Below are 16,937 nucleotides of genomic sequence, written 5' to 3' on the forward strand. Positions count from 1 at the left end.
TTATAGTGTTGGTGAAGTAGATGAATAAAATCTAGCTTCAAACAGTTAGAAAGCTGGAAAAGAGGGACGTTTTAGTAGCCTTTTCAGAAAATTGTGGTTATTTCTCTTTGATGCTACACCAAAACTTGGCAAGTGGAAATTTCCTAAAAGTTAGCTGCAACGTGAATTCTGAAATCAAGTTAATTGTTTATCTTCAGTTACATTAGAATTTTATTTGTATTTTGCATTTGGAACGGCCCTTTCCCCCATGCATGGGTCATTTGGAAAATATTCGTTCCCTGAGTTATTAGGGTTTTCCAAATGTTTACATGCTACATTATACAATACGAAAAAAATTTCATATTTGTTTAAACCACCACAGAAAAGTCTTTAAGTAGTAGGAAGCTGTCAAGTTCTTGGTGATGAATCACTTGAAATATTACAACAAACCTGTACTCCAGACTCAAGTTTTAGTAAAATTAATTTTTAGTGCTTCATCAAAGACATTATGAATCTAACTTTGTGAATGTGTGTGTGCATGTATGTGTAACTATGTGTGCATGATGGAGAAAATAAAATGATTAGTATAATTTGTTGCCACTGCCTTTATTTTCATTAAAGTGACATCCATTTTACCTTCCTTGTTTTTGAACTACCAGTGCCAATGTTTACGCATTTCAAAAAGGTAAATGATGTCTTAGTATTATGATGAAAAGCAGTTTGACCCCCAGGAGACCTTGAATCACTATAAGGTTAAAGAGTATGCACAGTCAAAACATTTATAGATGCCTCTGGTTCTACAATTTTTATTTTCATCCAAGTTTTTGGTGTGATTGCCTTTGACATTCAAACTAATATTGGCATTATTAAAAGTATAAATCTTTGTCTATCAAATGAGAAAAAGCTCACTATGACATTAATTTGTTTTCCTTTTGCCATAAGTGACATTAAAGATCTTTTCTTATTTTTGCTGGTCAATATGATACTGGTACAGAGATAAATGAACAGTTCCATGGGACAGAATAAAGGGTTTATAAAAATGACTTAAGTTTATTTGGGAATGTAATTTACAATCAAGTTTGTATTTTCTTAATGGCAATCAGTTGGGAGTGAGGAAGAATCTTTAATAAATGATATTGGGATAACCAGCTAGCTATTAGAAAGAAAGGTAAATCTATAATTAATTTACATTTCATATCAAAAATTCAGAGTATGAAAAAGATCAAAATGTTTGAAAAAAATTCAAGCCAGAAAGTAGAAGAAAAGACAGTAATTATTTTTATATTTTATGTTTGAAACATCTGTTGAAATATTATGCAAGAAAACCAGAAGACATAAAGAAAATAAATGATAAATATGACTATAAAAATTATTTAAATTTCTAAATGGCAAAAAAGCAAAAAATAGATCAAAAGAAAAAATAAAATGAAAAAGTAAATATATTTAACACATACCACAAATAAAAAATTCTACTTTTAATATTATGCTACTGTAAATCTGTACGGAANTTAATTGTTTATCTTCAGTTACATTAGAATTTTATTTGTATTTTGCATTTGGAACGGCCCTATCCCCCATGCATGGGTCATTTGGAAAATATTCGTTCCCTGAGTTATTAGGGTTTTCCAAATGTTTACATGCTACATTATATAATACGAAAAAATTTCATATTTGTTTAAACCACCACAGAAAAGTCTTTAAGTAGTAGGAAGCTGTCAAGTTTTGGTGATGAATCACTTGAAATATTACAACAAACCTTTACTCCAGACTCAAGTTTTAGTAAAATTAATTTTTAGTGCTTCATCAAATAAAGACATTATGAATCTAACTTTGTGAATGTGTGTGTGCATGTATGTGTAACTATGTGTGCATGATGGAGAAAATAAAATGATTAGTATAATTTGTTGCCACTGCCTTTATTTTCATTAAAGTGACATCCATTTTACCTTCCTTGTTTTTGAACTACCAGTGCCAATGTTTACGCATTTCAAAAAGGTAAATGATGTCTTAGTATTATGATGAAAAGCAGTTTGACCCCTAGGAGACCTTGAATCAGTATAAGGTTAAAGAGTATGCACAGTCAAAACATTTATAGATGCCTTCTGGTTCTACAATTTTTATTTCCATCAAAGTTTTTGGTGTGATTGCCTTTGACATTCAAACTAACATTGGCATTATTAAAAGTATAAATCTTTGTCTATCAAATGAGAAAAAGCTCACTATGACATTAATTTGTTTTCCTTTTGCCATAAGTGACGTTAAAGATCTTTTCTTTTTTTTGCTGGTCAATATGATACTGGTACAGAGATAAATGAACAGTTCCATGGGACAGAATAAAGGGTTTATAAAAATGACCTAAGTTTATTTGGGAATGTAATTTACAATCAAGTTTGTATTTTCTTAATGGCAATCAGTTGGGAGTGAGGAAGAATCTTTAATAAACAATATTGGGATAACCAGCTAGCTATTAGAAAGAAAGGTAAATCTATAATTAATTTATATTTCATATCAAAAATTCAGAGTATGAAAAAGATCAAAATGTTTGAAAAAAATTCAAGCCAGAAAGTAGAAGAAAAGACAGTAATTATTTTTATATTTTATGTTTGAAACATCTGTTGAAATATTATGCAAGAAAACCAGAAGACATAAAGAAAATAAATAATAAATATGACTATAAAAATTATTTAAATTTCTAAATGGCAAACAAGCAAAAAATAGATCAAAAGAAAAAATAAAATGAAAAAGTAAAATCTATAATTAATTTATATTTCATATCAAAAATTCAGAGTATGAAAAAGATCAAAATGTTTGAAAAAAATTCAAGCCAGAAAGTAGAAGAAAAGACAGTAATTATTTTTATATTTTATGTTTGAAACATCTGTTGAAATATTATGCAAGAAAACCAGAAGACATAAAGAAAATAAATAATAAATATGACTATAAAAATTATTTAAATTTCTAAATGGCAAACAAGCAAAAAATAGATCAAAAGAAAAAATAAAATGAAAAAGTAAATATATTTAACACATACCACAAATAAAAAATTCTACTTTTAATATTATGCTACTGTAAATCTGTACGGAAAATAAATAAATAACCTCTTAGAAAAAAAGGCAGAGGATATGTATGTAGGAATTTGAAGTAGATCATAGAAACAATTTTATAGCCATTATATTCTAAGCAGTGTTTAAAGCCAAATCTTCCACCTCTCTCATTTACAGATGTGGACTCTAAAGTATTGTGAGACATATAGAAAAGTGACATTTCTTTACTGTCCATTAAGTGCTTTAACCATTATAGGTTATTTATTCATTTGTTTTAATAAGTAACTAAGTTACTTAAATCTGATTTGTTTTCAATTGCATATAAATTCGAATATATGTCATATATGTATACACACACACACACACATATATATATGAGTATGACTCTGACTACTCCTTGAAAATGCAAATGGCATAGGATGACCTTTAGCTGTTTGCAACCGATATGGTTTTAAAAATAGATTTACAGTATTCTATTGAAGTCTACACCATCTGCTCTCAGTATACAGGACTAGATATAAAGATTAAGAACTCGGGCTCTCAAGCCCAACTGCTCCACTTGGAATCCTGCCTTCCTAACTTACTGAGTAACCAGGACAATTTCTTGAAACCGTGTATGCCTCAGTTTCTTGATTTATGTGTCATCGTAGTTCCTAAGGTTATTGTGAGGATTAACTCATACTTATAAAGAGCTTATGACAAGGTATGACATACAGAAAATGTCCAGTAAGTGTTAGCTTTTATGATTTTCATCATCATTTACAGTTGGGGGCACTTCTGGTGACTATTAACAGTTTTTTCTTTTGCAAATTGTTCTGTGGTGGATTACAGGCATGTCTTTTCTTGCTCTGCACCACAACAGAAAAGATCTGCATATAGAGTTGATTTTTATACAAGGTCTGTAACCCAGTTATTTTCATGATGTATCAAGTAACATGAATAAATCCCAGGTGTATATTGTCAGTACAAGGTTGGAGAAAAGATTTAGGGTCATTTAGGATTATGGAAATTGAATAGATTTTAACCTTTCATTTGAGGAAGAACTTATAGAATCTAGTTCTAGGTCGATGCAAGAGTGAGGCGAGAGAGCAAATGATACGATCAGGGGATCCAAATCAGCTGATTTCATATTCAGATTATATCTACACACCCTCCCATTTGTACTGTTTATATTTCTTATTATGAGGCTACTTTCAACATGACCTTGCTGTTTTTTGTTCTTGGAAAACTCTTCTGGAAACCTACAGAAGCTAAAGGGATTTATTATAAGGCTAGTATGCAGTATTCTAATGTAGTCTGGAAACTAAATTGAACTGGAAATCATCTATGCATACTAAGGCCAATGCCTGCTCATTCTGAATGGATCACTGGTGGCTTATCACAATTTCTTGGAGATTCAATACTGAACTTAGATAGAAAATGATTCTCAGAAGCTAAAAAGGCTTTTATTTCTCAGGTTTTCTTCCCTTTGTCCTTTATGGTCTTGAACTCAATCAAATTGTCAGAGGGCTACCTCCCATCACAAGGGTGATAGAAATAGGAATTCAGGTCTATTTATTTCTGAAAAGAAAGAGGCATAGGTATGAAAACTTCACCACTCAGCATTTTAGCAACATCCAATACACTCAAGCAATCAGAGTTTTCTTGCATGAAATCCTTCTCTAAAAATACCAAGCACCAAACACCAAATGGACTTTCTCAGGCATAGGTATGAAAACTTCACCACTCAGCATTTTAGCAACATCCAATACACTCAAGCAATTAGAGTTTTCTTGCATGAAATCCTTCTCTAAAAATACCAAGCACCAAACACCAAATGGACTTTCTCCTTAAGTCAAATTGTTGCTGTCATGGACTCTCTCTTAGTGGCATGCTTTCTGCACTTCTATGGATGACCATAGAATCTTTTTTGCTGAATCAGGGTTTATGACACACTACTCATTACTCATTCATTCTATTTTCAAAAAGCATATTGAGTATCTTAAAATTATTACTCTGAGTTTTATTTTTTCCATCTTTTTCTGGGGGAGAGGAGGCTGGTGGTTTAGTTGTTTAAATAACATTATAGAGGTATAATTAAATTGGTCAACTTGAAGTATTTAGCTCACTGATTACTCTCTGTTTCCATATTTGCCTATTCTGGACATTTCATATAAATAGAATTATACAATAAGTGGGTTTTTGTGACTGGATTCTTTTAATAAGGATACTTTCAAAGTTCATACATGTAGTAGCATGCATCGGTACTTCAGCCTTTTTTTTATTGCCGAATAATATTACATTGTAAATATACAGGTTGTTTCCACTTTGGGGTTGTTACGAATAATGCTGTTATGAACATTAGTGCACTAGTTTTTATGTGAACATACATTTTAATTTCTCTCCGGTATATGCCTGGGAGTGGAATTGCAGTATCACGTTAACTCCTTAGTTAACCTTTTGAGGAACTGCCTGTTTTCCAGAGCAACTAGACCGTTTTACATTCCCATCAACAGTGTATAAGCATTCCATTTCTCTAAATTCTCATTAACGCTACTATTTCCTTTCTCTGAGATTATAGCCATCCTAGTGGATGAAAAATGGTATCTCATCGTGGTTTTGATCTGAATCTATGACTACTGTTGGAAATCTTTTCATATATCTTTTGGCCATTTGTTAATCTTCTTTGGACAAATTATTGTTCAAATATTTTACTCATTTTTGAATTGGATTATTTGGTCAGGAAGATTTACCTTTTTTTATTAGGAGCTCTATAGTTTTAGCTCTTACATTTATTATGTCTATGATCAAGTTTGATTTAATTTTCTGTATGGTTATGGTAGAGGCCAAACTCATTATTTTGCATTGTGGATTTTCAGTTGTCCCAGAATCTTTTGTTGAAAAGTGTGTTTCTTCCTATTGAATTGTCCTGGAACCCTGCTCAAAAATCAGTTTATAAAAAGTGTGAGGATTTATTTCTGGACTCTCATTTCTATTCCATTTATCTGTATGTCTACCCTTATGCCAAGGCCATAGTCTTGATAACCATAGCTTTGTGTTAAGTTTTAAAACTGGAAAGTAAAAGTTTTCTAACTCTATTTTGTTTTTTAAAGATTATTTTGGCTGTCTGTGGGACTCTTGTATTTCCATATGTTTTAAGATCAGCCTATCAATTTCTTAAAAAAAAAATGGCAACTGGGAGTTTAATATGGATTGCATTGAATCGGTAGACCAATTTGGGGAGTATTGTCATGTAAACAACATCAAGTCTTCAGATCCATGAACATGTGATATATTTCCATTTAGATATTATTTCATTTTTGGGCCGGCCCGGTGGCGCACTGCTACAGTGCGCCGCTTGGGAAGTGCGGTGGCGCTCCCGCCGAGGGTTCGGATCCCACATACAGACCGGTTCCCGCTCATTGGCTGAGCGAGGTGCAGGGAGCAACACTGAGGGTTGCGATCCCGTTGCCGGTCCCAGGCCGGTACGGGGGCGACACTGAGGGTTGCGATCCGTTGCCGGTCATGAAAAAAGACAAAAAGGGAAAAAAAAAAAAAGATATTATTTCATTTTTTAAAATAATATTTTGCAGTTAGTGTACATGTTTGGCACTTCATTTGTTAAATTTATTTTTTTTTACATTCATTTATGTTGATACCTTGTATATGGAATTGTCTTTCTTAATTTTATTTTATTTTATTTTATTTTTTTTTCCTTTTTGTCTTTTTTCATATCTGGCAACGGATCGCAACCCTCAGTGTCGCGCCCGTACCGGACCGGGACCGGCAACAGGATCGCAACCCTCAGTGTCGCACCCGCACCTCGCTCAGCCAGTGAACGGGAACCAGTCTGCATGTGGGATCCGAACCCTTGGCGGGAGCGCCGCCGCGCTCCCAAGCGGCGCACTGTAGCAGTGCGCCACCGGGCCGGCCCCTTAATTTTATTTTTATATTGCTTATTGCTACTGTATAGAAATATAATTGATTTTTGCATATTAATCTCATAATCTGTAACATTGCTGAATTCATTTATTAGTTTTATAGTTTTTAGTGTATACCTTAGGATTATCTGTATACAATATAAGGTCATTTGCAAATAGAGATAAATTTACTTCTTTCTTTCAATTTTATGCTTTTTCTTTCTTATTGTACTGGTTAAAACCTCCAGTACAAAGTTGAATACAATGGCAAGAGTGAACATCCTTGTCTTGTTCCTCATTTCAGTGGAAAAACATCCAGTTTTTCTACATTAAGAAAAATGTTACATGTGGAGTTTCATGTATTCCCTTCCTCTTTAAAGTTTAGTGATTATTGTGATGAGCTTTTTTTTTTGGTCTTTTCATTCTGTAAGTAATCTGTAGTATATTAATTTTTTGGGGGGGGCTGTTAATCTGATATTGCATTCTTGGGATAATCAACACTTGGTCATGGAATATAATGCTTTTTTTTTTAAAGTTCTTGGTTTTGTTTGCTGATTGTTCAGTACTTACATCTAATATTTAAAAATTATATTGATACGTAGTTTTCTTTTCTTGTGGTGTCTTTGCCAGTTTTTTGTTTTTGTTCTTATTTTTGTTTTTAATCAGAGTAATACTAACCTTATAGAATGAGTTGGAAGGTGTTCTCTCCTCTTCTATTTTTTGAAAGAGTTTGTGAAGAATTGGTATCACATTTCTAAAAGTTTGGTAGAATTAATCTTTGTAGATTTAAAAAATTTCTAATTCAATCTCTTATTTTTTTATAGGTCTATTCAGATTTCCTCTTTCTTCTTGAGTCCTTTACTTTACTTAGTGTCTTTCTATAAATTTGTCCATTTCATCTAAGATATCTAATACTTGGTGTACAATTATTCATAGTATTTCCTTGTAACTTTTTATTTCTGTAAGTTTGGTATTAATATCCACTTTTTCATTCCTCATTATAGTAATTTCAGTCTTCTCTCTCTTTTTTTTTGTTTAGTTTAGCTAGCATTGTGTCAATTTTGTTGATCTTTTCAAGAACTAACTTTTAGTTTCATTGATTTTCTCTATTGATTTTCAATATTTTATTTCTTTATTTCTGCTGTAATCTTTATTTCTTCCCATATCCTGCTTTTAATTTAGTGTACTCTTCTTCTTTTCTGGTTTCTTAAAGTAGAAAATTAGGGTATTGATTTGAAGTGTTTTTTCTTTTATATTATAGGCATTTACAGGTATGAATTTTCTTCTAAGCATTGCTTTAGTTGAACTCATAAATTTTGATATATTGCATTTTAGTTTTTATTCACCTCAAAGTATTTTATAATTTCTCTTTTGATTTTTTTCTTTGATCCTTTTCTTAGAAATATTTAATATACACATATTTGTATAATTTTCAATTTTTTTTCTGTTTTTGATTTCTAATTTTATTCTATTTTGATTGGAAAACATGCTTAGTGTGATTTTAATATTTTAAATTTACTGAGACTTGTTTTAAGACCTAGCATATAAGCTGTTCTGGACAATGTTCCATATGTGCTTGAAAAGAAGTGTATTAGGCAGTTGTTGGACTGAATGTCCTAAAAGGGCCTTTTAGATCTAGTTGGTTTACAATGTTGTTTCACTTTTATTTCCTTGCTTATCTTCTACCTAGTTGGTCTATCAATAATTAAAAGTGGGTTATTCTCCAGTTATTATTGGTTAATTGTCTATTTCTCCTTTCTATTTCATCAGTTTTTGCTTCATGTTTTTAAGGGCTGTGTTGTTAGTTACATATATATTTACAATTGTTACATCTTTCTGATGATTTGATATTCTTGTCTTCATAAAATGTCATCCTTTGACTCTAGTAACAATTTTTGCTTTAAAGTCTATTTATAGCAGATATTAGTATTTCCAGTCCAGTTTTGGCTTGGTTGTTTGTTTGCATATTATATATATTTTTATCCATTTACTTTCAATCTATTTGTGTCTTAGAATCTAAAGTGTGTCTCTTCTAGACTGCTTTCTTTGGATCATGTTTGTGTTTTTGTCATCAATTTTAAAAAAAATTTTTGGTCCATTCTGACAAACTCTGCCTTTTGAATAGAGTACTTAACCAATTTGCATTTAAAGTAATTACTGATGAGGTAAGATATATGCCTGGCCTTCTGCTATTTGTATTCCATACATGTATTATGTCTTTGTCCCTACATTCCTCAATTACTGCCTTTTTTTTGTTAAGCAGATATTTTCTACTATAACATTTACACTGCCTTATTGTTTTACTATATTTTTAAAGTTAATTTCCTAGTGATTTTTGGGGGGATTTCAATTAGCATCATGACTTAAAACAATCTAGTTTGAATTGATACTAACTTCATATCTAAGGTATACAAATCTTTGCTCCAATATGTTTTTGTTTCTCTTCCCTTCTCTGTACTGTTATTGTTACACAAATTATACCTTTATACATTATAAGCCTACCAACAGAGTTTTATAATTATCAGTTTATACAGTTGTCTTTTAAAACAGATAGAGTTATGAACAAATATGTGTTTATATCTTGTTTTGTATTTACCTAGGTAGTACCCTTTACCAATGCTCTTTATTAGTTCATGTGGATTCAAATGTCCTTTCAGCCTGAATGGCCGCTTAAAAAAAAAATTTTTTTGATAGAGTAGATCTTCTAGTAACAAATTATCTCCCCTCCCCATTTTCAAAAATCTAGGAAGTGTTAATTTTTCATTCATTTTAAAGGGAGAGTTTAGCTGGATATAGAATCCTTGGAGAACAGCATTTTTATTTTAGCACTTTGGAAATATCATCCACTATCTTTTGACATCCATAGATTCTAATGATAAGTCAGTTATTAATCTTATTGAGGATTCTTGTAATTGATAAGTGGTTTTCTCTCACTGTTTTCAAGAGTTCTGTTTTTGGTTTTTTCTTTTGGTTTTTCTGGTCTTTGATTTTCATCAATTTGACTCAATCTATCTAGTTGTGAATCTCTTAATTTATTCTATGTGGAGTTCACTGATGTTCTTGAATGCAGATTAACATTTTCCATAAATTTTGGAAGTTTACAGCCATTATTTTTCAAATATTCCTTTTGCTCCTTCTCTTTGTTCTCTCCTCTAGGGCCTTAATTATGTTTATTTTGGTACACTTAATGGTGTCCCATAATTCTCTGAGGTTCTTCTCACCTTCTTTATTCTTTACCATTCTGCTACTAAAACTGGATTATCTCTATTGACTTATCTCCAAGTTTGCTAATTCTTTTCTGCCAGCTCAAATCTGTCATTGAGACTCTCCTATGAATTTTTTATTTCAGTTTTTGGTCTTTTCACAACCAGAATTTTTATTTATTTTTTTAAAATTCTATTTCTTTATCAATAGTCTTAATTTGGTGAGACATCAAAATTTCTATTTGGTTCTTTTATATATGTATATATAATTTCTATTGTTTTATTAATTTTTTATTTTGTAAGACAGTGTCATCTGTTTCTTTGAGTGCTTTACAAACGGTTTTGTTAATTCTTTGAACATATCTATAGTAAGTTATTTAAGATTTTGTTAAGTCCAAAATTGGGACTACTCAGGGACATTTTGTGTTGGGTGCTTTTCCCCCTGTGTGCATGTGGCACGCTTTTCTGTTTATTTTCATGTTTTATAATTTTTATTGCAAATTGGACTTTGATACAACATGAGGGTACTTCAAAAAGTTTGTGGAAACATGGAGTTAAAAGACAGTATAAATACTTCCATAAACTTTTAAACTTTTTGAATTATCCTTATCTATTGTAGTCACTCTCATATCAGAGCGCCCTACCCCCAAGAGTTATTATTCGTGTTTAGATATTTGTTATTGTTGTTGTTGCTCTTTTATTGTTTTTTTACTTTGTTTCGTTTTTGCTTCTGCTTATTTGTTTAGTGACCTTCCTGAACTAATTCTGTAGATTCTGTATTTCTGGCGGTGTACAGCCACTGAGCACTGTGATTGAGATGTGTGTGTGTGTGTGTGTGTGGCTTCTATAGATCTCTAGATCTATATAATTTAGTGGTCATCCAGTGATCTATTAGATTTTTAAAAATGACTTTTCTGTATAGAATAATTTTTTCCAAGGGGATCTGTGTGATAAGAAACTTCTAAATTTCACTTAGTTTCCATGACATTCTTAGCTTTCACTTCTTGCTTCTACAGGGTTGCAAGGTCAGTCAGATGTGAATGACTAATACCTCTTCTCCCATGTCTTTTATGGGTTTGGATACAGCCCTTGAGATCTCCGTGACTGTGTTGCAACAACATTTCAAAGCTCCCTGTGGTCATCTAGTTCTCCAAGATTTCTTTTTTAATCTCTCCCTCACTTGTTTACTCCATGTAAACCTCAGCCTCAGGTGGCTGAGATGTTGTCAGAACATTGCTATTGTTTTGGTAATTCCCTCGGGTTAAGGCACCCTTCTTCTCCATTGAGATGAGCTCTGAGGCAAATTAAATGGCCACAACACCGTGGGAATAGATATTTTACAGGGATATGTAATTTCAGACATACTATCCACTGTTTCCTGGGGCTGGTGCTTCTTAACAGAGCTCCGAAAGTGGTCAGACTACTCCTTTGTCTGCCAGGCTGCTGACTTTTGGCTACCACAACACTGATCTGTGGAGGAAAGGGGAGTTAGACTAGCCCTAAATAAAAAATGTCACAGACCATGCTCCTTCCATTTTGAAGCTTATTAGTACTTCTCCCTCTTCCTGGTAAAGTATGTATTTGTCGAGGTGTAAGAGATTGTTACCTTTTTTGATTTATATGCTTGATTTTCACACATTTTATAAGATTTTATTAGTTATTAAAGTGAGATCTATTATTTTTTGTATTTTATTAATATTTCTTTTCTCAGTGTTCTTATCTCAAATGCTACTTGCTTTAATATCTGGTTCTATAAAAAAAATTAAATTCTGTGGAATTATCCCCTTGCTAGTCTTTGTAATTCTGAACTCCAGATGAAACGAGAGCTATGTCTATTAAATTTAAACAAATACATTTATATACGTTTCCTAACATAAGATAGGATGGTTCAATTTTGCTGCAGTAAATTAAGGCAATAAATTTACATTATATCCTTTATTTACACTAAATTTATTTGCATAAAATTAGTTGGTGAATCATGGCTTGAAAACATGTCTTCAATTAATTATGCAGCAATAAAGTCCTCAATATGTATTATCATTTACAATTGTAATTTGGTAGATGAGATGTAGCGATGAGTAACCTAATTGCCTTTTTTATGCTGTTATAGGTATGCTATGGTCATTAATTATCAACTTGACTAATTATTATTGGTAGCAATTAATCTTTGCTCTAATAATTATTGCTGATGAATATACATGTTTTGCCCCCATTACCTTTTGCCATGACATGAAGATGATGTATGTGATTACTAAACTACAGATTGTCTAAAACAGAGTTAAATAACGATATGGTAAGGGTGTCCCAGCTCAGATAAATTTTCATTAAGCCATTGGAACTGCAAAAAGGCATACAATATAGTGATTTTTTTCAGATATTAAGGTTGTCTCATTCCCAACCCCAGGTATTTTCTCTGTATTTCATATACTGGTCTGTAAAACCTCTGGCTGCCCTAAATAGGCAATTTATTAAATCACATGCTTCTAGAACTGAGTTGGTATAATCTTAGCATTGGGCAAAAGGAGTAGAAAGGAAGCCATGAAATGATAGCTGTTAAACATTTGTCATAGTAATTACCAAACCTCATATTTATAATGCCTGACTGTGACCAATGTAACACTTATAAGAAGAATGGTGGACCACGTGTTTCTTGTATTTTCACTACAAGAATCATGCCTGGAACCCTGTAGATGCTCAATAAATGTCTGTAAAATGAAGAATTAAATGGTTACGTGTGCTAAGTATCTGGTAGCAATGAGTACCTGATGTAAACTAGTCATTGGGTGGTTGCTAACTTTCATTGAAGAGACCATTCAATAAATCTTCACAGAAGTAACCTCCACCCTAACATTTACTGAGTCTTACTGCAAATTATTTAATTGTTGTAAACTTAGTTTTATCATTTTTGAAATACTTGTTTTAAAAATAGGGTTGTATCATGAAATTATTTTGGTGATTTCATGTAGGTGAAGCTCTTACTGTGGTTATAAGAGTAGCTTGCCTCAGAGGGTTGTTGAGAGGATTAAATTTAGGAAAATTATTTATACTTAGCAAGGTCAAATAAATATTATGTATTATTTTATTAGTTGTTATTATTACCAAGTGTATATAATTCAAATACTATAAAAACATTTAAAAATCAGATGTGAAGACAAATATAAATACCAATACATTTTTTAGACAAAACTAACCTCAAAACCAACAATATCATACTTATTGAATAATTTGTCTCAAATAATCAATCAATAAGCTTCAGAAGAGCATTTCTCCCTTTTCTGAGATATTCTCTTTAAGCCTAATTTATAATCTCTGTCCTGTAGCATGAGGAAGTGTGTAAGCAGTAGGACGGCTCATAGCTAGTCACCTTATGCCTCCAGGTCATTGTGGAGAGAATTCCAATGTGAATTTCACATTGTATCATTGGTATGGATGGTTTATTTGATCTTCTTCTTTCTAAATGGATCCATACCAGTGACTTATCCCATTTGTGATTCTCTTCAGTACTTGATCAAGAATAACTTCCTAGATTGGGGTAAACTCTAAATGGGTGACAACATTAAAAAATTTTGTATTCTAGTCCTACCCCCTCAGACATCATGTTCTTCCTTTAGCTCTACTGACTACAAGCTCATGGCTTGGCAAGTGTTAAAGATTTATCTATTTATTAACATTTTACTCACAAGGATAAAACTCTTGAAATATTACAGCTCATTTTCAAGAATGTCCTTGGGATGGAAAGCAGATATATTCATTGTCACATTACATTTTCAGACCATGTAGGTCACTGTCATAAAGCAGTCACCAGAAAAGTTAAACGAAACTGCATTATGCAATAGATTTTTTTATATTTTAAGTACATATACATTTATATAATACTTGACTGTAATTTCTGATGGTAGGGCTAAGGACTCTGAGAGATTGCTAAGCTCTTAAGAAGGTAAACAATTTTTTTTGAATGGACAGAATTGTATTTTTTGCTAAAATATGGCAACATTTTCATGTCTACCTTTATTAGTAAAGTGTTCTTTTTAAATTATGATTAGCAATTAGTAAAAAATTTGATGGAGTTTCTTGCCATTTCATCCTCTCTATCTGACTCTGGCATGCATTGTTCATAGAATAGAACTAGGGTTGGGGAGATGCCAGTGTATTAGAGAGTAAGCAGGATCAGTTTTTCACCCTAGTTGGCTCCACAATATTAGCTAGGTGTCCTCAGTTGCTATTGTGAGGAGTGTATTGAGTACTAGTGTGGATTATAGCATGGTAGTTCAGACTGCAGGATTGGAATTGGCCAAGACCGTTTGTGTCCAAGTTCTACTACTTAATAACTTCCCCGCCCCCCGCCCTGGTTTTCTTATCTCTAAAAGGAGTGTAATAATAGAGTAAGAGGTATTGAGTGTTTGGGTGGGGGAAAACAAAACAAAAAGAATGTTTAGCCGAAGACATAGAAAAAATAAGCATTTATAAATTGAAAACTATTATAATTACTTGCCCTCAGATTATAACATTCCTTCAATAAATAGTTATGATTCTCTAAAAAATTAATTTATCCTTTTTTTTTGTTTTTTAAATTTATTTTTCTGGCTGGGCCACTTCTTTCTTAGAAGAGTAAATTATGTGAGCATAATTCCCACGACTAAATTAATGCTTTCTTTTATTTGTTATATTTTAGATTTGTTGCAGCTTTAGGTGGGTTTCTTTCCCTAGTGGATGAGGATTCATTCAGTCAGACAGTTCACATTGAACACACCCCATGTGCCAGTTATTGCACTACCAGCTGATGTGAAAATTGTAAAAGATAAATGGGAGCCCTGCCTGCAAAGAGCTTACAGTTTAAAGACAGAGATAGACCTGAAAACAGGCAATTGCCTTACCATGTGATAAATTCTCTAATGGAGGAGTACACATTACCATGGAGCCCGTAGTTGGTGCTGGAGAAATAATGTCTAAACACAGACCTAAAAGTTGAGTAGGAGCTAGCCAGTAAAATGTGAGGGGAGAAATATTCCACACAGAAGAAATAGAATGTGTGAAAACCTGTAATGAAGAGTGAACATGGTGTGTTCAGGACACTGAAATAGGGTATTTTTGTTTTTGGTAAGAATACAGAGTGAAATATCAAAGGTAGGCAGAAATGAGGCTGGAGCAGTAAGCAAAGGCAAGATCATGAAGTTTATAACATTTTGAATAACTTTTACTTTATTCTGAGAGAAAATAGGAATCCAGCGAAGGGTATCCAGCAGGGTAAGAAATAGTGGCTGCTTGTCTAGGAAGTGTAATTTGGGGGCAGCTGGAACTGAGAGACAGAAGTCAAAGCTAAAGGTAGGAGACTAAAGTAGGAGGCCATTGTAATAATTCTAGTAGAAAAGCATGAACGTGTAGACCAAAATAATGGCAGAAGGGATGGGAAGAAGCAAGTGCTGGATATCTAGGAAGTTTACTCACTGAAGCATCGCAAAAGTTTGGATGATACCTGTTGTAGCAATAACAATAACAGCTAACACAAATAACACTTATTGTGTTCCTAAACACTTCTAAGTGCTTTTCATATATTAAACCATTTAATACTTGCAGAAAATTTCTGAGTTAGGTATTGTTATAATCTCCATCTTTTGATGAGCAAACTAAGAAACAGAACGTTATGTAACTTGCCCACATCCACACAGCTAGTAAGTGGAAAGACCAGAATTTAAACCCAGGCATTCTGGCTCTGGAGTTCAAGCTATTCAGCATGATCCAAATGACATTTACTAACACTGATTTTGTGTCTACATTCCCGGTTCTGTGTCAATTGCATTGTAGTTATTATTTTGCTTAAATGGTAGCAATTGGTGAAGGTGAAGGAAGAAAGGGAAGGAAGACACAATTGTTTTCTTTCTTAGTTATGAAGATAGATCGGCACATGAGCACAAGTTGGAAATGATGAATTTAATTTTAGTCAAGTCTATGTTGAGCTGCTTCTGAGTCATTCAAACAGAAGTGTCCAGTAGGCAGTTGAATATGCACGACTAAAGCACTGGACAGTTATTTGGGCTAGAGATAAAAACTTCTGTATTCATCAGCATATGGTTGGTAATTAGAGACATATAAGTGTCCAGATCCAGAATTTTACAGAAAAGAAGGCATGGAGAGGAACACAGAAAGATAGTAACTTTAAATCTGAGCATAGAGAAGTGACTAGAAAGCAGGATAAAGAATGGTCAGAGAGTTGGAAAAACGTAGACAATACGATGTCACAAAAGTCAAGATTAAGAAAACTTTTCAAGAATAAGAATGGGCAAACAATCTCAAATAGTACAGAAAGTCTAATGAAGTTGCCACCTGAGAAATGCCTATTTGATATACTAATATAGAAGCCACTGGTGACCTTAGTATAGTAAGTTTCAGTGAAGTAGAAGCAGAAGCCAGATTTTATTGAGTTAAGTGAGTGGAAGGTGAGGAACTTGTGATAGAGAAAATAACCAGAGGAATATCAAAGTTCCAACCTTTTCCGTATTCATAACTATTTTTCTTAGCAAGGGGAAACTTTGCTTTCATGATCTTCAATCTATTTACTCATTTGTTCAAGCCTAGAATAAACAGAGAAGAGTTTTAGAATTGCCGACTCCTACCACTGCAAAAACCAAACCTACCAGCTAGGCTTCAATATTTATTAAGAATATTTTTTAAAGTAAAACTTATATAGTGTGAAATGTGTAAGTAAAAAGTGTACAATTTAATGAATTTAATCAAATGCAACCACTTGTATAACCCACACTTCATCAAGATATAGAACATTTCCATTAGACAGAAAACTCATCTCTACTTCCCAG

The 16,937-nt window shown here is 32.6% G+C and overlaps 1 pseudogene; it reads left to right on the top strand.

Annotated features, from left to right (window-relative positions):
* The first annotated feature begins 3,468 nt into the window (after positions 1–3,468).
* The window catches only part of LOC103597425, a 22,106-nt pseudogene continuing 8,637 nt past the window's right edge, over positions 3,469–16,937 (top strand).

Source organism: Galeopterus variegatus, unplaced genomic scaffold, assembly GCF_000696425.1.
Source record: "Galeopterus variegatus unplaced genomic scaffold, G_variegatus-3.0.2 Scaffold2310, whole genome shotgun sequence".
Classification (NCBI taxonomy): Eukaryota; Metazoa; Chordata; class Mammalia; order Dermoptera; family Cynocephalidae; genus Galeopterus; species Galeopterus variegatus.